General features: G+C 31.2%; 1 protein-coding gene and 1 long non-coding RNA gene across 4 annotated transcripts in view; one reads left to right on the forward strand and one right to left on the reverse strand.

The window, feature by feature from the left end:
* The window catches only part of smash (smallish), a 180,121-nt gene that overhangs the window by 66,898 nt on the left and 88,238 nt on the right, over positions 1–24,985 (forward strand). For 2 of the 3 annotated variants that reach the window (XM_088205662.1, XM_088205664.1), the window contains exon 3: positions 17,926–17,959. The exons of the other annotated variant lie outside the window; for it this stretch is intronic. The gene's annotated coding sequence lies outside the window, so the exon portion shown is untranslated. The remainder of the gene's footprint in view (positions 1–17,925; positions 17,960–24,985) is intronic. 3 annotated transcript variants of the gene reach the window in all.
* On the reverse strand, positions 3,959–5,699 carry LOC148238214 (uncharacterized). Its single transcript, XR_015808879.1, has 2 exons — positions 5,570–5,699; positions 3,959–5,266 (listed from the first exon to the last, which is right to left on the reverse strand). It is a non-coding gene; the product is annotated as an uncharacterized LOC148238214 (long non-coding RNA).

The raw sequence follows: 24,985 nt of genomic DNA on the forward strand, positions 1-24,985 counted from the left end.
ATATTAACATGGGACTACTTTAAAATACGTCATTACATTTTTTTAGCCTTACAAAATCACCTAATGATACTAATATGATTCATAATATCATGTATTTGTAAATGATTTATTAAAGACATGGATTGACATATGTTTAGGCTACTTTTAACTGCGCAACCCATGACTATTTCTTGTTTTTTTTTCATTTCAAATGTCCAATAATAATATTTTTGTTTTAATTTCAATTTAATCTTCGAGTCATATTAACACATTGAATACCGTGTGCACTAATTTGTGCATTTCGTCGCTTTAACCTATACAAAAATTCTATTTATTTTTCATTGATATGTTTTTTTAGATTCTGCAAAATAACATAAATGTTGATTTACTTTTGTCACAATGTTTAATTTCAAATCAAAATGTTGATTTTTTTATAAATTATTTTTTTTACAATAAAATAAAAATTATTTTGTTGATAACCTTTTTCTACAGATTAGGGAAACTGAAGGTTTTTCATTAAATAATATTTCTTAGTAAATTTAGAAATGTTCAATTGATGTAAAAAATCTATTCCAAAGTGAATGTTCTAAAGATTTTGAGTGATTTTGAAAAGCTGAAAATTATATTTTTTTTTTAAAATTGTTTTTTTTAAAACAAAAAAAAAAACATTTTTTCGAATTTTTTAATTTTTTTGCAAAAACCGTCATACCTTTATTTTACAATGTTAATTTATGCTTTTGAAATTAGGTTTAATCTATCATATTTAACCATACTTAAAAGCTATTTATGTCTTAATAAAGTTACTTATTTATTTTTTGACTAATTTTTAATGTCTGGTCCTAAACTTTTCTTTGTTTTACTTGTCGTCTTATCTTCAAGTCTTCAAATGTTATCTCACAATCTGCAAGACATTTTGAAGCATTGAACGATACAAAGAAGAGATACTTCTTAACGATCAAACTGGTTTGTCACGCCTGATTTAGATCTTGATTCCGTTTTGTAAATAATTAATGGCGGATTCCTCGTGCTGTTCTTCGGAAACGATCTTCTTCACAATTCGTTTTTTGCAATGAAATAACGCCGCTGATAATTATATAATACATTTATAAGAGAAGCACGAATGTTAACCATTTTCCGGTTAATTATTTATCCAAACAAACCACCACATGTTCGTATCCTATCCAGACTTGGCGCCAAATTTCGATTTCACTCGTTGCGAGTCATTGAAAGTCTCTCTCTTAGTTTGTTTTCTTTGAGATTCTTCAAGCATTTGTACGCATAGCTAAGTAATTGCGCGGCTCGAGTGGACAGAGTTCAAAGCACTACTACTGCCTCTTTCTGCTCTTTCTCGAGAGGTGCTGAGGAGATATTATGGCATTTCTGATATATTATTATAGCAATTTGTGAGGTGTCTGATTCCCACACTTGAGTACTTCTCACAAAAATGTCGAATTTCCATGACATTTAGTTATAATTGAGCATTTATAAAAAAAACGTAATGTATACATATACTAAATATGTCGTTAGATAATCACAAAAAGTTTATATAAAATATGCTATTCGAATTCATTACATACTTATTTCTTCCAGTCTAGAAAACATATGTTATCTTTTATTTTTTCATGTAAATACAAGCATTGTTTTTATTTAAAAAAAACACTCAAATATAAAGAATAAAAGCGATTTATTATTTTAATTTATTCAACATATAAAATAATATTTATTTAAAGTCCTACCGTTTACTATGGTTAATAAAATTAAAGCTGTATACTTTTTCTTTGATTTTTATTGCCAGTTGAAGCTATTAAAATTTAATGTTTGAAAAATAAAACCGTTTCAATAACAATAAACATTAAAAAACTGTCATAAATCAAAATTTGGGAATTTGAAAGGTAATTGATTTTATTTTTATAGTGCAATAAATTTACCTGTATACTGCATACACACACGTATACAAAATGAACAGCTTGCGCATTGGCAGAATATGCATAGATCAGTCTTATAAATCAATTATTAATATCTGAAAGACCTAGATTCAAATCCTATATGAAACATTGTATTTTGAAATTAGTGGCTATTATATAATTATTATTCCGATCGATCAACACAGATAATGTTTTCTTAGATTTTTCTAATCTCACGGTTAAATTTTGTGATGAATAAATTAAATATAATACAGCTAGGTTGTACATAGATTGTATGCTGTAATATTAGTTCATAATAAATGAAATATATATCACTGATTTAAATATATGGATTTCAATATGGTGTCGCTCTTTTTATTTAGTAGTTGTTGATTGTGTTTACACCGTTGTTTCGTACTAAGTCATGTTGCAACGGAAGATTCGGGATAAATAAATAATACTGTAGTAGCTGTAGAAAATATTTTCATTAATAAAAATATATAATATAAAAAAGGTTTTTTATAATTCATTATATAAATGCCTTTATTTTTAAAATGCTCCCTGTTACTATAAAATAATTGTAAGAGGATAAAAATAATTGCAATTAACAATTATTATACCTCAGTTTGTAAATTCTCTTTACTTACAAAACAGGTACTTATTATCATATACATATATATAATCTAGAATTGAGTCATTCAAACTGACACTTTTAGCAATATATGTATATAAACAATCATCATTTGCAAATTAATCATACACGTGTTTGCTAACACAATGTTTTTAAATCATCAGTGTATTTTAAAGTAAACGATGACTTTTTATGCAAAAATTCCAGGCACGCGCTCATGGAAAGTCATGTGTTTTTCGTCTTGCCCAAACATACTCAATTGAACCAACTGGCAAACATCTGCTTTTGGTTTAAAATTGATCATATTTCGAGCAAACACTTCAAGAATGCACAAGGTTATTTTTACACATTACTGAGAGATAATTTTATTCTATACGTTTAAATCGCTCGCGTGACTGGAGAAATATTAGCCAATCAGTCAGTATCTTCGGAATCTGTCGGTTACTTCAGAAGCGATTTTGCTCACTTTATATAAAATCCCGAGATGCTTTATTTGCGGTCTAACAGACGCCACCCGCATCTCAAAATCCAGATTTATCCCTGTAATCATTTAGGATTTTTTATCAACACCCGCATCTATCACGTGAATAAATATTGACCGTGTTTAATTATACCTGTATGTCTGCTACTGGACAAACATGCCACAGTTTAGGCGCCAGCTATTCTTTAACCCCTTCAGACCTGATTTATTGTTAAGTGCGATAAAAAATATTTTTTGATATATTTGGGTTCATTTAGGTTTAAGGAAAATAAAAACATTAAAATAAATTTTCTATTCTCATATTTACTATAAAAAAAAATATGTACATAATTATGTACAAACCGTCTCAAGCGTCACAATGTAATGAAATCGATGCAGTTTTTTTTTAATAATTAAATGAAATAAATTCCACACAGACATAATTTTTATAGCTTATACTATAATACAATTAAAAACTTATTTTTAAAACATATTGATAATAAAATAAAACTTTTTACTTGCGGTGGTACGAGGCGAAACAATTTTGTTTTTTTGTGAGACATAAATGTACTTTACATTTATCACAATAAAAATGTGTCCTCTTATTGCAGTTATTTTTGCATCTTTTTCCCTCTTTGTTATTATCGAGAAATGGCATGTGGTCTGTCATGTCATATCGTATTTCCGATATAGGACGTACTTCCTGACCAAATTTTAATCGCTTTGCTAATGGTGATGGCGAACTTTTGCTTGGTCTCCCTCTATTAGATAAAATATTAGATTTGCCCATCTTTACAAGACTTTCAGAAAGACGCATCCGAAAATGTAATAAATCTAATTGTTTTTTATGTGGTATATCTAATTTTCTCATTGCACATCTATATTCTAACCAACTATTTACAATTGCCAAGTCCACCGCATGAAAAATTAATCGAAGGGTCCACTTCCTCGATCTAATAGATATTCGGTAAAGCCCTATCAATTGATCTAAAAGATCGACGCCTCCCATCGATTGATTGTATAGCTTTACAATTTCAGGACGTTTTACTTTGATGTATTTTTTTTCTTTTTTCTCCCAACGTTCAACTTCATCAATTGCACCAGTTCCAACGAAATTTGATGCGAGTGTAACTGCACGGCTATCCAGCCATTTGACTAAAACTACTTCACCATCTATGCTTGTAACTTCATCGCTACATCCTCTCGTTTCTTTTTTCATATCTTTGTCGGATCGTAATGGAGGATTAGCAAACCTGTTAACTCGTATTGTTCCTGCAGCGTATATTTTACGGCGGTATAATGTTTTTAATAAATCGAATGAAGAGAAATAATTATCATAATATAATTTATGCCCTTCCTGTTGAATACTCTCTGTTAGATGAAGCACGACCGATGCTCCTAAACCATAGAGTTTTTTTTTGTTGCAGTCTAACTCCGTCGTATTACCTTGGTAAATAATAAAATCGTACATCTGTCCTGATTTTCCACAAAGAACAAAAATTTTTATTCCCCATGGTGACGGTTTTCCTTTTATATACTGCTTTATTGAGAGTTGCCCTCTAAAAGGCACGATCTGCTCATCAACGCATAAGTTTTCTTCCTTTTGTAAATCAAGACAACGTTTTCTAATTGAATTATATATTGGACGTACTTTATAAAGTTTATCAATATTATTTGCAGGTATTTCTAAATTATTTACAAGATGTAAATTACTCCTCAATTGGAAAAATCTATCCCTTGACATTGAATCAATAAATAAATTAATACCAAGAGATCTATCCCAAAACAGACGTACTCGAGGCAACTTTAAAGTTCCTATTGCTATATGTAGTCCAAAAAGTGTTTTCATTTCATTTTTATCTGACATTTTATAATTATTACAATTTTTTTGAATTGCAAATAAATTTGTAAATTCGGCCATTTTTTCAAAATCCTCTTCATTTATATATTTATTGAAATAATTTATCGGATCCAATATATCAGTATAATTCAAGTTCGTTTTATCAGTCCAAGTTATGTTTGGATTTTCAAAATTTCTACGCCGCCATTTAATATTTTGTTTGTTAGTTATCAACTCGTTATCTTCAGTGTTACTAATTTCAATGTCGTGTCTATCTGCTGGAATATTATTTGCATCCATGCGATCAGCACCTACTCTTATTATATTTGATGTAGCCTCATATTCAGTGTCCATGTCTTCGAATTCGTCATCATCTAGTCCAAAATCAGAATCTTCAAGTAATTCGTAAACTTCCTCCATATCCTTTTCGTTTGTAGGGTCGTAGATTCTTTCTAAAAATATTTAAATAGCTATTTTTATAAGTAATTGATTATTTATAGTGCATAATTTACGATTGAGTAGTACAAAAAAAAACATTATCGAAAATATATTAATTCTTATATTGCAACCATGGGGACTATTTGTACATAATTATGTACATCATTTTTAATTGATCGTAAATTAAAAAAAAATGTTTTTAGGAAACAAAAAATAATAATAATAAATCAACTGTAATCTTTCTACATTATTATATGTAAATATTTTAAAACTTTGATTATAAGTTCTGTGAAAAAAATCAATTTAAATACACTTACCTTGTACTTTTGAAAATTTCTCGGCCATGATGTCTTAATTTACCGAATATCTCAGGAACAACTCGACACAAGCTGACGTAAATTTTAAGTAAGGTTAATGAATGTTGCCAGACTTAAAAAAATTAGGTGTGAATAAAAAATATCGATCCAAGTTCATAAAAAAAAATAATGAACTTGATGTACATAATTATGAACACCAGGTCTGAAAGGGTTAATATCTTCATATAAACTACATATTACTATGTTTTTAATATGTTTGTTTGTATGTACATACATATATACTAGAACAAGCGTCAAAAAAATATTTTATTTGGTTGACCTTTTCCTTCTTTTTATGAAGCTCAATATAAAATCACAATGTGGCACGAAATGAAATATGAGTTTGACCAAATACCTGTTTTAGATTTTTAAATATACATATTTTAAATATTTTCTATTAAATTAATATTCACATTTAATATATATACAAATTATTCAATATATTCTTATTAAGATCTTATCAAATATCTTTATAAACTAATTAGATATACTAATGTATGCATAAACTAGCTGTCGGTCCCTCACTAGCGAGAGGTACCGCTGCTCGTTTTTGATTTATTTGTTTATGTTTAATAAATATTTATATTGTAACAAATATTGAGACTATAATTCATAATTCAAAACTTATACTTTTCATTGTATGTATTCTATACTTTTTTACTACATCCATTGGTGTACATTGTTAAGTATTTAATACTCAGCGTTACTACACATATAAAAAGTTTCAAATATATGTAATACTGTGCGTTTATTAGACGGTCGAAATAAAAGTGCCGATTCTGACCGCGCGCTTGTTTACAGTTAATCTTATTTTAAGATCGATCTCCTCTTCCCACACTTCCATGATATGTAGTGTAATATTTATTCTTCCATGGTATTTAGCTCGGCTAATTTTTTTGACCGTTTTTTTGGTAGTTGTTTTATGATTGCCTATAAATTTTCAATTGGGTTCAGGTCGGGGCTGTTTCCTGGCCATGTTAATGGTGTGATTCCCATTATCTCTTTGAAGTGTCTAATCTATAGATCAGAACAAGCTCGATGGCATGGCGCAGAATCGTCTTGCAAAATAGGCTCAGCAGTATGTTGTGAAAGTTCTTCAAGGGTTGGAATAAAGTAGTTTTATACAACCAATTTATATATTTTTGCATTCATGGTGCCCTGGACGAAATTTACAGAGCGCAACCTATAAGCTGTCATGCTGCACCCCCAGATCTGCACACAGGGTGAGTGCTTGATGAATCGATTAATGCATAAGGAATGAAATCTTTCGCTTTTTCTACGGCGCACAGTCGCTTATCATATGCTCCAAACAGATTAAATTTGGAAAGGCACTCTTCTCCAATCTTCGACGGTCCAATGGCGATGAGCTTTTCCCCATTCAATGCGATTTTTTTTATTTTCTCAGTAAATAGTGTTTTTTTTTTGTTTCGCGCTTTAAATCCAGCTTCAACCAAACGTCTTTTCACTGTCCGTCTCGAACTATTCGAGTTTGAAGTAGATTGAAATTCTGTTTGTATTTCAGCAGCAGTTTAGAATCGATATATTTTATGATGCCTTCTCGAGCAGACGTCGTACGCTTCCGACGCGAAATTCCTGTTTCGCGATATTTTTTAATAAATTTTCGAATATTAGAACCACTAATTATCTCTAGAATTGAAATTTGCTTCGAGATATGCTATTATTTTAGATTTTACCGTGATCGACATTTGTTTAGATCTCTCCATGATTTTGGGTTTGTCTTACATAACCGAGGCTTTACAAGTTAAAATATCTTGTAAATTATTACCACAGATGCACTTGATCATAAAAAAATACAATAGAACAAGTTTTAAAGAAAGTATACATTTTAATAATAGAATTCGTGAAATATTGCCTATGAAACTTTCAATTAGCCACAGCTGTACATGTGAAAATGTATTCGGATATAATTTCACTGATACGCCAGTAAAAATATAAAATCACTGGTAATACAAAATTACTATATGGATTATACTATAAATATTGCTAATTAATTATATTATAAGCTTTGAAGCTGAAGCATAGCAGGGTCGTAGAAACAGCAGGATGAACTTCAAAATTATCGCAAATTTCATTATAATTATATATGTACATATATTATTAGAAACATACCGATAATTAATAATTAATATTCTGGCATATAATATAGTACATTCACATAAAAAAAATGTTTATCCTGTCGATAAATTTGTATTTATAGCCATAATCTCTAACACGCTTACCAAAGTATGCAAAACGGTCGTTAAATCCAAATAAGGCGTAATGATACGACCATTGAAAAAAGCTCAAAGCAATAATGTTTTTTTTTCTCTCTCTCTTCGCACACATTATCATTCGACTCACCCACAAATCAAAATTCCGCATGTCGAAAACTTTCACGAGAAAAAATCGACTTGGACAATGGACATTTGACGCAGACTGAATTTACGATCGAGTGAAAACTATGATATATTTTAGCAGTACGCGTGGGTGTCTTAATTGCAGAAAATCATACGCCACGATTTTACGATCCATCCATCGTGATGATGTGCAATTTGAGCTTTCTTCACGAGCTTCGGCCGCGAAGCTTCCGGTAATTAATTGCAGTTTGAACTGGTTTAACATCGCCTTAATCGGTTTTCCAACTACTCAAGGTCTTCTTTCTTGTTCTTGGAGAGTGAAAAGGATATTACGAATAACACATATTGGCGTATAAATCGTGGCGCGTTATAGCACCAGATCATTGGGCATATTCAGAAGAAGATTATCTAGTGATGTCAAATGTCCCTATTTTAGTATAATACCAGCTGTTTTTGGCGCGTATTCTACGTCTATCACTCGTGTGTAAAGAGGCGTGATGATCTTTGTGTACAAACATTTGTGTGGTTGTCGTTTTTGTAATGAGGCGACTCGAAGGAGTAGGGGGCCGTCGACCCTGACCCTGCAGGATGCCGGCCTTCTCAGGTAACTCGGCTCCAGGTACCAAAAGGACTACCAAGCCAGGGGTGGACTTGATTTTTTAAATTAATAATTAACACAGTAAAGTGAGTTTCATACTCACATACCCAAAACAAAAATCGAAAAAATCGTTTTATAATATCATCTCATAAAATTGTATTAATTTATTCATATAACATTAGCACTTTTTAGTGCCACAAAGATAATATTTATATGCTGATTTGTATCATTTTATTTACATATAAATCCATGTACTTTATATTTTGCATATATATATATATTGTAGTGGTAAGCAATGTACGTACATTTTCGTTCGCCTTTACATATGTGATTATTCAATATAATGATTGATTCCTTATGTGTACAAAAAACGCTTAATACTTCAAATTACGTACGTTTTTTTGTCACATTTTCACCAACCAATAATAACATCTAGGCGTTTATTAGATATTTTTTCCACATCAAAATTTCCAACGCTTGTCAATCATATCTGCGAGCAATCTCACGCACTCGATTCGAAACGCGTGACTATTGAATTTTCAAAATTGGACATAATTAAAATCCAATCAATCATCTATACATCTGAATCATAAAAAGGGTCCGCCAAACGAGACCCTTCGACTTTCACTTACAATAGGTTTAATTATTATTTTTTTTTTGTATTTTTTCCTACGCTAAACGTTTCCCATAATGGCGAGCTAGAGCCTTTCGCTTTCTAAACAGTACCTTCTACGTGCATATGCATAGCTTATTATTTTTTTGAGATCAAATTATGGAACAAACCAGTGTCCAGAATACGTGAGCATACCATTTGCGGTCGTGGATCGAGGGCATGATCGTCTGGAGATCACGGGTAAACATTCCTGGGATCATGAGTGATCACGCCTCCTTGAAAAGCGAACCTGTGTGTGAATCACCAACGGGGAATTCAGACCGAGTGGTCCAGTAGCTAATTTTGGTCAGAAAAGCTGATGGAATCTTTTAAAAAAATAAGTTTATTTTTGTAAATGATAAATTCAATCGTATATATAATATATACATACTACAATATTGGTAACTAGTATGTTGTTAAATTAACAACGGGAAGTAAATAAAAGTATTATAAATTAAAATTAATACACATACATATTTAAATAAAAAAATATTAAACTACTAGAAAATATTCTTGTATTTTATAAAATCTTATTTTTAGTACGTGTATTATTAAATATACCTACAGTTTTTTAAAAACTACTATTTTAGAACTGTTATTTACGTTTTATAATTAATATAGCGGAATTTCTACTCGATATAAATATTTTTACATTTTCGTTAATGCTGGGAATGTAGAGAATGGCACGGATCATTTCTGCCTGAATTTTATAACCTCAAAAAATATTTATTAAAAGGGGGCTTTCACGTGAAACAAACGAAACACTCGGTATGGTTCAGCTTTTACTATGTAAAAACAAAGTGTGTGTCAAGTATTTAATCTGGTTTAAAAACCGAGGTGGTGCAAGCGTGAAGACTTTTGATTGATTATTTTCAATTGCTTTATCAAAACTTATTTTTTACTCTGTGCGTTGACTTTGTTTTGTAATTTTTTTACTTTCATCCCATTTTAAAACGTTTTTAAATCTTTTAATGGCTCTTTTAAACACTTCACTTATTTTTTATGTCTTCTCTAAAAATCATGATCTATCTTTGTAGACGATTGCCCTAAGGATTCGCGATCGCGTCCCTTATTCTAACCTGTTTTGAGCAGGATGTCAGCGCTCCTTTGGCACGAGTTTTCAGCGATAGCTACGTGGAGCTAAAAATATGTTGGAATAAAATAATAATAAAGAAATAAACTATTATTATTTATTATTTATTTATTTTACTAATTTATTTAGCTTATTTGCGCAAACGAAAATTGCGTTCACGAAAATTCTGAACATAAGTGATTGTTTGATATTTTATTCTTGATTGCAACTGCTGAACATTTTTTATATTTTTTCAATTCACAATAAATGTTTATGATAATTTTTTTGTATGTTTGTTTCTACGACGAGACAATCAAAAAATTTATAAAATCCAATATTTTGGACAAAACATTACGTATGGATAAGTTAAAATCATATAATTTACTAGCACCTGAATAAATATTTCACTAGTGAAAATATATATCTACCAGTGAAAATGTATTCCGATAATTTCACTGAAATGTCATATTTTAAAAAATATTTTCGGGATAGATTCTAGACTGTTTTTTTAGATTTTCTTTGAGGGTTAACTTGAGAATTTATGGTTTAGAAACAGGGACGTCATTTCTACTTTTTTATTATTTTATTGGGATTCACAGTGTTTAATTAAATGACGTGCATTTTTCTGGGCAAATTCAAGGTGGCGGGGGGGGGGGGAGGAATGCAATTTGTGTGGTTGTAAAGTATTTGATGAACTTTTCTTAGCTTATGAGAATAGTTTGAGGTATTTTATTAAAACCCTTTCTATACTGCAGTTTCCAAGCTTATTGATAAACTTATCGAGAATATAAGTACCATATGCTATGTCAGTGTCCTGACATACCATATGCAGTGTCCTGACATACCATATGGTACATAATAATCGTGGGGAACTTCTTCGTATAATTATTAGAAATGTCCATCTAGCAAATTTCATGAATATATGTATTTAATTGGTCGAATAAACGAACGCAACAATTGGTTGAATAATCTCTGTATGGTTGTGATTCGCTGGAGACCTTCCCAACCTACGATACAAAAGGTTGGTCTCTAAGGGGCGATCAGACACTAAGAGACAAATTTCAGAACGGCACACATTTCTCCGCCAGCTTATCAATTAGTGCTCGGAGAAAAGTAATACTAAATAAATTATTACCAGCTTTCTACGTCTATTTCTGGCTGCGAAATTACACTCCTTAGGGCTGGAAACCTTAAAGTATATTGATTAGAAATTGTCTTTGAAATAGCTATGCAGTGTTCATCGCCCAAATGAACGCGTGTCCTATATATAAACCCATATCATTATTATCTAGCTTTCAATACTTTTACTTTAACTTTTCAAAGATAATTTAGATAGGAAACACATGGAAAATTCTTAAAAAAATGTGTTGGAGAGAGGTATTTTTGCATACAATCTCTTTATACATATAGAAGAACGGTATTTTATGTACTAATATGATTTGGTCTGACACCTTCCTCAAAGGCGCTATTGCCATATAGTTTTAGTATGGCTATATATCCAATCATAAGGCACAGAAAAGCAAGGTCAGCCGAGGACGACGACCCTAATCCCAGCTGCGGCCACTCCTTGCTCACTCACATCCCAACTGCCCTACAAAGCGGACCGTTTTTGAGGCCGTCGCCCCGAGTCGATCGATCATTGATCAACATTGTATTAATTCGCAACATACAAAAAGTCGAACCGTCCGAACATGGTCATCCGTAGTATTTCTGATGCTCTTTTTTTATGGCACCGAGAAAGAATGAGCCCATTGTGTTGATGCTGCTGCTCTTCGAGAATGACGCCCATGTGCGTTCAAGAATTTTTCGCGCCGACGAGCAATTTATCTGATGGATAAAAAACATGGTGTATATGGCGAAACGTTAGCGGTACTGAGAGGTGGAGGTGTTGCTAGATTATTATCCTTTGATGGGTGTGTATACGTTAAAAAATGGAACATGCCTATATAAGCACTCTTTTATGTGTGTAACTTTTTTGTGGTACTTGATTGTTTACTTGAAACGAATCGGATACTTTTGATGAATTGATTTGCCACCTAAATCAACGATTTATTTTCAATCTCAAGGTGAATAAAAGTTACTTAATTCTAAAAACATTTTGTTGAGCGCCGATTTATTTAGTTACAAGCTAGGCGACACTGGAGCAACCGTGACATGGCGGTTGCAAGAGCAACACATTCCTCTGGCCATCGGCGATGATCTCATTCATAACTTTATTATATAAATATTTTTTGCAAATGTCCATACTAACCCCATTAGATAGTGTATGCTTCTCGGTATAGTCCTTTGAATAGTGTGAAGTTAATTACTCATAAAATTTTGATATTAATTACTTCTCAATTCTATTTCACACATTTCAATTCCAACGTCGTTAATTACCAAAAGCACCTCAATCAATTAAGAGCTCTGAAGTCAATTTTGCTTAATCTACCAAATTAATTAACAATCCACGCTGGAACTCTAAGAATTCGCGCATTAACCGTTAGACAGCCTTCAGGGTTACACACCATAGGACGTATTTGGACTGCGGATGATTAATGGCGATTAAAAAAAAGTATCGTTAATTTGCCGAACGCGTTCTAAAACGGTTCCATACCGAACCGAAGGGTCAATTCGACATAACTGTATTGTGAATGGAAACGAATCGTAATAGATTCCGAGTTTGATTGATGGACTTGGAACGTGTTATGAGCCGTTGTTGTATAGAGACGTCATTTGTGTATAATCGAACCGCAACGGATCCCATTTAAGTATATTTTAGCCTTTAAATATATAGACATGGAATATACTTTGACATTCATATATAATAATAATAATAAATAACTGTAACTGGCATAGAAATGCCATCAACATCTAATTATTAAAAGTTAAGTACCTAAAATAAATCCAATGTGATGACAGTCGCAGCAGCTTTATTTTACTTTGATGCTTCTTATGACTCTAATTACAATAGCTATTTTATGATATCCATTTAATTAATTAAATCATTATGAAACACTCATAACAGTTTTATTTTTATTTATGGCGTTTATGATATTCACAGCTCACGGGAAGTAATCTGAGGTTGCGCACAACTCCAACAGTACTTCCACGACTCCAACGACCATAACGCATAACAGTTAACTGCGAATAAGCATAGCTAAAAGTGAAAGAGTTGCGTGTGGAAGTGAACCCATAGAACTGAGAACAGAGATATCCAAAGGCAGATAGCTACAGATGGATTAATCCACACAGACCATAATTACCGGTTATTAAAATCCGAGCCACACGTTCTGAGATGAACTGATTTGCAATGTATCTAAGGAGCGTGCCAAAGGAATCGATCGATCATCGTATAGTGTCTTGAATCACACAGTTTTTACGTTGCAATCAGAAGATGGGTTATCTTGGGACGTGCTAAAATTACGACCTAACAGTATGAGGCTTATCTCATCATCTGATGATGATGTAAATACTTGGCGTTTCTAATCGCAGTGACGAAATGAGAAGTGTCAAGAATTATATTTTATGGCGTGGAGAAGGTAATAAAAATCAAACACCAAAACAATATTCTTGAAATGATCAAGTGGCCTGGAGTTTAATATACTGTGTTAAAGTTTGAAGTTAAAAAAAAGTAAAAGTGTCATTTTTTAGAAAAAAATAAAGCATTAGATGCAATATCATTTAATTATAGTTTTAATATATTATTATAATTATTTTTTAGTCACATAGGATTTTATCATTGTACTTTCATTTATATTATTGATTACGACAGATAGTTATATATCACATTGATTTAAAGTTGAGTTATGGGTTCTAGATTATAATTATAGATTTTTAAAGTACAAAAAATAGTTTGAAAGTCACTTTTACGAAATTATTTTAATTGGTGTCTATAGTCACGTATAGTTTATATTTTATTTTAAATTACATTTTTATTATCGAATATGCCAGATTATGACATGTAGTTTATATTTAAATGAAGAAAGACAATATACAAAAAACATCGCAGTCAGTTAGACGCTGGAAGAACTGATAATAGTTTATCAATACATTGTAAAAAATATATAATTTACTACAAAAATATTTATGTCAGTATTGGACGTTGGGATTGAATTGGCGAGTCTTGAGAGTCTGTCGTGTGGTCGTCGATGATTCGATTGGTGATGTCCATCTTGTTATTTACTTTGAAACCCACGGTGGGCGACCCTCTAATAATTGCATAGGATAATTTAAAAAATGCTTATTTAATACGAGGTCATAAATGTTGTTTTGAATAGGTTTAGAAGCTTACGTTTTCTTGTGATAATTAAGACTATTTATGGTAATTGATTGCTGCGTGACCATTGTGCAATTTTGGGTTCTCTGTCAATTCAAAATGTATGTATGTTTATTGTTGACCTAGTCGTTTTGACCACAGCATTTTTTTTTAATTAAAATATGTTTCAATAGTGTATTAACTTAAAATATAAAACAAAACAAATGTTTTTTTTAAAACCATTATTATAGCTTTAAAAAGAAAATACCATATTAAATTAAATTCTTATTTTTTTCAGTTAAAATGTGTTTCAATTGAAAAGTGTAATAACTTAAACTTAAAACTTAACTTAAAAATACAACAAACAAGTGAAATTTTTTTAAACCATTTTTTAAAAAAAACCTAGCACCGTACAATTATAATTTATTCGAATGTCTGCGTGGCTATTGTGCAATTCTGAGTTCCCTGCTAATTTATAATATATGTATGTTTATTGTTGAATCAAACCTTGTCGTTTTGATGGTTTCTAAATGTCATGTATAGATGAGGAAAATACCATACCAAATTAAATAATTATTTTTTAATTGTTAATGTTTCAATCAAAAAGAGTATTAAATTTAAATAACACAAAAAAAAAACAGTGTTTTTTGAAACCATTTCGTACAAAAACCCTATCATTAAGTGTATTATAATAATTTATTACATTTGATTTGTGGTTATTGTGCAATTCTGTGTGCTCTGCTGATTTATAATGTATGTATGTATAGTGGCAAGCCAAACCTTCTCATGTTGATAATTTTTAATTGCCATTTTTGAAACCCCTACAATATGTTCGATATTAAATATCACTACCTAATTTTTTTGATATTTTTACTGCTTCACATGACAAGTAGTCATACATGCTATTTACCTTTTTAAATTTCTAACATTTATTATACGTTACAGTATATTTATTTTGAAAGGTAATATCAATTAAGCTAAAGAGGCGTGGTAGCTGAAGGGTGCGGGTCCTCTGGTGATGTCACTGGGGGCGTTTTAGTCTCTATTTATAGTCCATCTTCTGATGTGACTAACCAGCTACTTTACGAACGTGTATGACTAACAGCACGGCTCATCGATGAGACACCGCTTATCTCGCCGTGCCAGGAGTTTCGTTTTTTGTTCGTATGAATACGTTGGCCGCCACAGGCGTTGTAATCATACGCAATATTTTGATGTAGAAATCATTATTATTCTCATCATTACGTGTACTCATAGGCAACTAATTAAAAAATAAGTAATAGTCGTATAAAAAAATTAAATTTTAGAATAGATATTTTTTCTGTATTAGCTTGTATTGTAAAATGATATGATAAATTATTTTTAAAAACTTGATTAGATTTGGATCGAAATCCCAACATCACAGTACAAAAATAGTTTCGTCCTTGTCTCCCGCTTTTAACCGATAAGCGTCGCGAAAATATTATTATCTTACAAAATGCGATTATTTCTCTTCTTGCAATATTAAATTATTACTGATATAAAATATATTAATTTTGTAGTAGCACGTGTATTTTTTTATGAAAATAGGTCCGTTGCTATATATTCATTTTTATTGAGGCTACTTTTAAACGCGTTAATTGACATAATTTATATGAAATTTATTTTTATTGCATAACTTAACAACCCCAGTCAAAAATGTTACTACCAAAACAAGTAATTATACATATCCATAAATTTACTCTCATAGTTTGTCTGTTGAATTTTAATTTTGAACTCCAGTAGCAGTGCGTTTTAATCGCTTCAAAAACCATTGTAAAAAATTATGTCATGGCTCCACTACGGGACGTTTCAGATACCATGCTTCTCTTCTGCTTCGTTATGGCATCGCTTTAGAAAATTTACATAGAAAATACGTATTACTACTAACTGTTATTGTCTCGAGTTTATTGCCTCTCGAAAGCTTCTTGAAAGCTGCCGATCGTTCTCCGATTACAGAGCCGTTCTATTAAATACGATTTTTATTGCAAGAAGTATTAATCCTCCTGCCTCGGAGGCTGTTTTCCGTGATTTATGGCGCATCCACTCCGAGAAAGAGCACATGCTCTTTCACTTGTATATTTTTTTATATTATTTTATCTCTCGTTGTTCTCTCGGAGGCATGCGATTGCAATTATACAGTTTGTTCGGTGCTTATTGCCGCAATTGTGTTTTATAGTGGAATTTTGCAAAAATTGCCAAGCGTCTCTTAAGAGAGATGTCCCATTGTTTGTCTTTCAGTGACGAAATGACCTCAAAAAGTAGACGAAGATTAGTTTGATTGTACACTATAAACATAATGGAGTTGTTTTTTATAGTTGATTTATTATCGAGGTACACATTGTGATTTCATAATATTTGTAAGCTCTCACATATATTTATATAATTTTCAATATAATATTTTTACACCGATTCCTCATTTTTGATTTACAATTTAATTAACAAACTTTTAAATATTTTATGACAAATTTAATCTTTAGAGAAACCTTAATATTTTTCTACAATATTTATTAAATTTTTAGTCAAAATAGTATATTTTATATTCAGTTATGTGTATATACTATTTTTATTCTTATTTAATAGCTAATGTATTATTCTTTAATATATTCATATTTTATATTAATTAATAATGATACATAAAATACTTACAAGGTAACTAAGAATTAATTATTAAAATACTAAGGCACACTTTAACGACCTTGCCTATTTTAGAAATTTATTTATTTTAATTAATTTTATTTACATAAGTAATTAATTAACCATCAGTTATAAATCAACAGCTTGTAATACTATATGTATAATAAATAAAAAATAACATTGTAGACACACCATAAACGGAAACCCGACAAACCATATCATCAGATAAACGTTAAAATCCGATTTTTACGACAACTCCGAAAGCCACTCCCACGATCTCTTTTGACAAATTTTTTCTTCTTTACAAATCTGAGATATATTACCAATCAATTTGTCGTTACAGCGTTATTCTTCTTCATGGCAATATAAAAGCTACACGTGTAATGGTTCAAATTAATCCATAGCTACTTTTATGGTAAAATCCAGTTTTTTTTATTCTTCAGTTCGATTTTTAATTTCACGGTTATTAACACAAAACTTAATGATTAGTTTTATTAAAATTTTACGTGTAAAAAAAACACATACAACACGTACCAGTTTCGTTATGCAAATTCAGGCTTTATCTGAGGAATTTTCTTTATCTTTACTTTCCGAGAAATGCAATTGCGAATATTCGCTTATCGCCAAGACAGTTTTATTTATTGTACATTTGCTCTTTTATCTTATGGAAATTTTCCATAGTTTTCCATGCGATGTGCGACTATTTCACGATGATGTTTAATTTTTTTTATTATTGTTTGTTGCAGATTGTCATTTCCGGAATAACGGTTCGAAACTGATGTAAGTAAAATATTTTACACTACTTGTTACCGCTCGTTTTAACTGGATTATGTTAGACATAATTATTACTAAGAAGTTATTGTATTACATAAAGACTTCATTTTTAGTATTACTATTCATAATATTTTTAGTGGCTTAGTTTACGTAGTGTTTGAGAATAATATTCTAAATTGTATATGGTTAGATTCGATGTATTCATTTAATGATAGGTTAAAAACAAAGCACCAATTCTCCCTTGTATTCTACAGATTTGCATATAAGAGGCAAACAGTACGGATAGGACTCTAGAAATAATCCCCCATGGCTATAATGAAGACATAAATATGCCCCAAGTCAAGATACTGACTTTTGCTTTTCCAGTTCATATTTACGAGCGCCTCTCGGCTTTTATTATTATGTGTGTATATTCTTAACGCTTTCCACTCGCCACCGTTATTATTCACCTCTTGTTGTATATTCAAGGGCGGCTAAATGCGAACAACAATGCACTCTCTCAGCGCTTCTCAAAATATCGACAAGGTCGCGCCGGTTCGTTGAGCTCTTGAGTCGTGTTATTATTTTATTTTTACTATGGTTGTTTACTGTTAGTTGCGAGTGAGATATGCGAGAGGAGAAAAGAGCAGTTGGCTCTTTAGCACTTTGTTATCATTACAGTGTATCTACCTAATGCAATCTTGATTGTGTGCTTTTTATACACTAAAAAATAAAGGAGATACATATGTATGTATAAAATTAATTACATATTTTTTTGATTTATTGTTTCCGGTTATATAATTTTATATGTTTTTGTGATTAACATAATCAGTTCTTATATTGATATCTTAATTTCATATCGTCAGAATTGATGGATTAGATAGATTTAGAATATGCGTTTAAAAATAACGTTGGATTTTATCAGTCTTTTGGTGAAAATATGCCACCAAAATACTTCTCCAAATCATGTATTGATTATTAGATTTAGATTCATGCTATATTTAAGTGTTTTAAAGTAGCCCTAGATGTTTAGGCTATTTTTAATAACCGTCTGCATAAAACTAGTTAATTTTTCGCCTTAGGATCACATTAGATCAAAGGTCAGGTAAATACAAAAAAAGTAGTAAAATATATAAAATCAATTACACGTTGAGAAATTGCAAAAAAATAACAACAAAAATATTTATGGAAAAATACGTACCCACTCTAAGGTGCTGACTAACAAATTAACAAATGTGTTTAAATTAACTAGCTATTCAAAGGGTTAATTAACAGTCTGGTAAAAACATCGTGCCAGTGTGATGTTTTGATTATTTGATATTTTTTTTGCTTTTGGTTAAAACACAACACTCGGTGTTTTGTAAAACAAACGTTATGCCAGCACTACACACTCTGGAAGTTGGTCCAGGTTGGCCAAGTACGGAGAATTTATTGGGTTACTTCGGTTGAGTTCGGTTCTGCCCGCTCTAAAATCTCTAGGAAGTTGTCCGAGGTTACCGAGAACGGGAGGTAAAGTGAATTCAGTCGATTTGGCCAGCTTCGAGCGCTTCCGAACATTGTCGCCTTTTTTTCGAATCAAAGGGACCGAAGTCGGAGCTGCTCTTTCGAGCGCGAGCGGTGAGATACTTCGCTCTCTCGCGTGTTAAGTGACGAGAGTGACAGAGATAATGATATGGTGTTTCGCAAACTGAGATAGAACGAGTAACTCGGTTCAATTTCAGTATGCGCGTAGGCGTCCTATGGTTAACACGCACATCGAGCGCTGCATCGTGGTCACGTGGTCAAGGTATAATACCACATGCTTATCGGGGACTTCAACATACTCTTACTGACATCTTTGAATATGTTAGGGCACCAAAAGGGATTAATTATATTTTTGATAGTATATTCTTCTAACAGATATCGTTATTATATTTTTTTCATATAAAATTAAATAATTAAAAAATAATTAGTGGGACTTGATTTTGTTACAAAAAATCGTTTCGAATATTCTTATATACCATAACGAATTATTATTTAGAATCGATGGCGACAAATTCTAGGATAGTCACAGATGTGGTGTTTGTATTCTGAAGTATCATTTTTATGCCTTATGGCATTTTGCAAAAGCCGACAAAGATTTTGCGTGAATTGAATATTTACGACCGAAAAGTTTTTACTGATATTGTATTGGTGAGTGCCCACACAAACTTTTATAATTATCAGTAGCGTAATTTTAATAATATGACAATTTAAAAATTGCGATTATATGGCACTTTTATTAATCGCGCGCAAATATGCCGGCTGTACGTGAAAGCAGCCGCCGTCCGGACGTCATTCACGCCACGAAGCGCGCGAGCATATGAAATTTGCGACAGTGTGGTCGCTACTCGAAGTTGTAGGTCTCGGCCGACTTCAGTTGTAACTTCGGTTCGGACAACTTCCAGAGTGATTACATTTAGAAACTGTAGCGTTTAAAAGTAGTCCTAGCTATTTTTTCGCTACTTTAAATAGTCTAGAAAAGATCGTGACAAAATTATGTTTTGACCACGTGATATAATCTAATTTTCCTTAGCTACTTTTATTTGTTTTTTGATGAATACATAACACAAAAATATTGCTCCAAGTGATGTTTTTAAATGTAGCTTTAGACGTTTTTAGGTAACTTTTAACAGTAGTGAAAACATCGTGCCACTATATTTTAATATTCATATAACCCTATATCTGTTTTTCATCATCTTGTAATACAATAAAAACATTTTTATTATCAAATAATTATAGTGTGATTGAATTATTAATTAATAAATAGATTTAGAATTATATTACATATAAAAAAAACAACAGTTTTGCTGTGTTTAAAAATAATCAAAATAATGATTTGTTTCTTTATCAGGCTTCTTTTATATGCGCCACAAAGATTTTTTCTGTATGTATCTTAGTTTTATTTATGTTCATATAAATAACTTCGTTTAGGAATTAGATTTAGTTAAAAATTACTGGTTACTGATAAACCGTTTTGCGTTTTTTTTAATTCAGGCAAACTTAAAAATGATTGTATATTTTTACCATTTATTTCTTCTGCAATTTATAAAATATATTCATTCACATATTTTATTTAAATATAGCAAAATTTCCTTTTGAAATTTAGAAAGTATATTTTATAATTATTAGTATTAACGCGATAATAGCTAAACTGATTTACTAGCATAATTATACATAACCCAATTAAGAAGTAACCTTAGATTTTACTAAACCATGAATTTTTTAATTGAGGATGTTTTATATAATCGTGTAAACAATGAATTCTCATTTACATGTAACCTCGATCTAATTATTTCATTCAATATTGTAATTGTTTCGAAACGCTTCTGCATATAAATATTATTTATTCTGCAATAGTTTTAACCATTTCTAAATGTCGTTTTAATTAGCGTTCAAAAAATACTTAATTAACACAGTGAATCGCTCTAAACGCTGTCCATTGAGTCATTCTAATAACGTAATAAAGTCATTACAGCCACATTATGCCTATTGAGTCACTTTTAATTATTTGTTAATGATATTAATATTTTCATTTAATAGGTAATGTAACGGTTAATTCTATTTTAGTATAGTTTCTGTTCGTGGCATTATAAACCATTCATCATGCATATATTTATGCATCTACCTCAGAATCTCTTTGTACAACTTTACTGTCGCTTTAGACAAATACGCTAATTCAATTCGCTGAAGCTTGAGCAAAACCAGTCCCATTAGGACACCATGCCAGATGGTAATCTCGAACTATCATAGCATTAAAGACCAAATGACCATAAGCCTTGTTGCATTTTGCTATGACTTGCGGGGCATGTCCTATTACACCAACGCGTTATTATTGTTGTTCATCTGGAGTAGTGATTCTCAAGTGGAAAGCTTTCGAAAGCTCAACTTTGGGCCGTTTGAATGATGCGAGACACACAATTCCCACATTCCTTTCGTTTAATTTTCTCGAGGACCTGTTTTAATTTTTTAGAGAGCAGTGGTATCTTGACTTATCTATCCACGTTCCAAGATGTTGAACTTGACCTCTGGAGTCGAAAAAAATTCTCACGTTTAGACGGAAGCATGATTTGTATGAAGCTCAAGATTTTTTTTATTATAATATATTATAATATAATTAAAATCGTAATTAAATTTTAATAAAATTACGTACTGCCTCTCAATTTGCTCTTAGTAAATTATTTTTGTTGGTACATTATAATTAAAAGTGCAATGTGGATGTTCATATTTAACATCTAGTCATGAAACACGTAATTTATTTTTTCTTACTAAATAATTTTATCATTCAATATATCTTTAAATTGTATATATTATAATACTTGTTGTAGATGTTACAGAAACATATTTTATAGCTGAAACTATAATACGTGCTATAAACAATACGTTTTACTACAATGTCCTTTTTATAGCAATGGGCATTTGTAATAAAATAGTGCATTTCCTCTATAAACATCAATTTGTCAATACATATCTCGATTGTTTATCTTTCACGTTTCAACACTTAAGATATACCAATATGAAAGTTCCCGTTTTCTGTCCAATAAAATGTTAATCTGTATCGATCTTAAATGTCACAAAAACCCACCGAAACATTGCATAATCCGACTCCAAGGCCCAAATCGTTGATCTGCATCGATCCTAAATGTCACCAGAGCCCATTTACACTCAATCTAAGATATTGTGCAACCGAATCCCATACATCGTGTGGTAGGTACCGAAGACCGGTCATCGGCGGTGTCACGACGACACAGGAACGTTCTAATGGGATTATAATTGCGCTCGCCCACGGTGTTGCGAGATTAACACTCGTGTCATGGGCGTTATGCTCCTATATTGAAGATATCATCTTCCGAAAATTGATTGCTAGCGATTAACATAATCCTCGGGTCTTAATTTAATGTGGGTTCATCGGTCTGTGAATCCTAGATGTGGGAACTGATATTGTTTCACCAGAGAAACACTGTCGCGATTGATGGCTTGTGATTAGGATGTTGATGGTTCTTACCTCCCATGAACGTACATAAAGAGGTGTTAGATTCGTAGAACATTTGAGATCATCAAATTTCGGTGAAAACTTTATTTATTTATGTATTTTATTCATTACCAAACTCTTATGTTTCTCAGATCTCATCATGTTTAATTTTATGTCACTTTTCTAATGGTATTTAGCGTAAAACGTATCACTTGGTTTTAGAATTAATTTAACCCTTTGCTGAAATTAAAATTATTGGATCCGAATTTTTAATAAACTGTAAGCTTCATCTAAAGATATTTTTCGAAACCTACTTATTGAATGAAATTAAGATAGTGATGTATATAATTTTAATAAAAATGTTAGTACTTATTTTACTATTAATCTCTTCTAAATTTCTGAACAAAAATTAAGACGCACTTAAGCATATCTATAATTCTGTGCTTAAACATTCACCAGCTATCGCCAATTAAGCAATTTAAAGGAATTTGAAAAAAAAAGGAACAATGCACATTTTTTATCTGTTTATTCTCAATTATTGTATCTCTTGCATTTAATATTATATCATAATCCAAAATCAGCGACTATTATCTTTATAATATACTATTGTTATAAATTGGTGGACCTTGACGTAGTTCATCGATACCACCAATCTGATATTGTTTTTAATGTATTGATTTAAATTTGCGACTTTTCTCAGCTTCCAGGTTCAAAGTTTATTAAGAGAGGTTTCGATGAACTTATTGACACGACATAAAATAATTGTTATCAATATGAGCTAGCTGCGACTCGGGTGAAGATCGATATTATCAGTGTCCTGACGGACCGTATAGTACGAAAAGCTATACTTAAATCAATATATGTTAATATGTACGATCTAGCTCGTTTTTATTTTAATAATTCATTACGATATTCCTCTGCGAAAAAACTCATCTGTGATAATCGGTCGTAATTTTAATTCTATAATAATCACTATTTCCAATTCCCTGGTTAGGATTCAAAATATTTAACACTAGGTCTTTCCAAGCGTTAAACGAATAGACTGCCAAACATAGATACATTACATTATAATATTAGTATCATTAAATGAACAAGAGACGATGACGCCCTACACCTTATTGTGATCGCACGTCACTAGAAGAGTGTTCTGAGATGAACGATTTTATTTAAATTGGTCAAATAACGCGAAGGAAAAATTTTAATAGTTCGTCAGTTGCATTGAATATAATTGAATTATATAAATGGATTAAATATTATATTTACGTATGTAAAGAGGTATTAGATAATCAAAAATATACTATAAATTTTAGTTACGTAACTATTCATACGAAGATTTAGCAACACGTGCTCCAATTATTAGCATAACAATACAATCCGCCGCTCATATACAAATCACTTCATTATGAGTCAATATAATATTTTTTGGCAACTACTATTAGTCAATCCAAATTTTCCATTGTTTGACTGTTTCGATTCTACATTTCGCGTTATAAATATACCTTAACGGCTTAACGTCTTACATAAATCCGTTATTATTATATATCCATTGCAAAAAGTTCACATCTGCATGATGATTTACCACACAATTGTCAGCTATATCCATACCCGACGGCGTTCCTATAATAAAACAAACGATCTCATTGTTTTCGCCATTGTTTCTATATCAAATCCGCGAGTTTCGATCGTTCGAACGTTATGGCGACACACGCTACAATCATTGGATATGTACAATAAATAAATAGAAGTAAGGCTGATCGTGTACGAGGGGCATGTCTACAAATGTAAACTACCATTCACTTTACCGCATTGTGACTGAACACATTGTGTTTCTTATCTGCAGTTAATTAATTAACGTTTAAGTAAATCGCTCGAGTTTAAAACGCTCCGACAATGGACACGATATCGTGATAAGCACATAATTAAAATTCCATTGGTTCAACAATAGTTCAATTTTCGTACTAAGAGATGATTTCCTTTGCAATTAAGCTATACAATCAAAAATAGCATAATAATATTTTACTAGTAAAAAAATAATCATAATTAATTTTTTAATTCAATTTTAA

Source organism: Plectrocnemia conspersa, unplaced genomic scaffold, assembly GCF_051122295.1.
Source record: "Plectrocnemia conspersa isolate PC_06_02 unplaced genomic scaffold, ASM5112229v1 ptg000002l, whole genome shotgun sequence".
NCBI lineage: Eukaryota > Metazoa > Arthropoda > Insecta > Trichoptera > Polycentropodidae > Plectrocnemia > Plectrocnemia conspersa.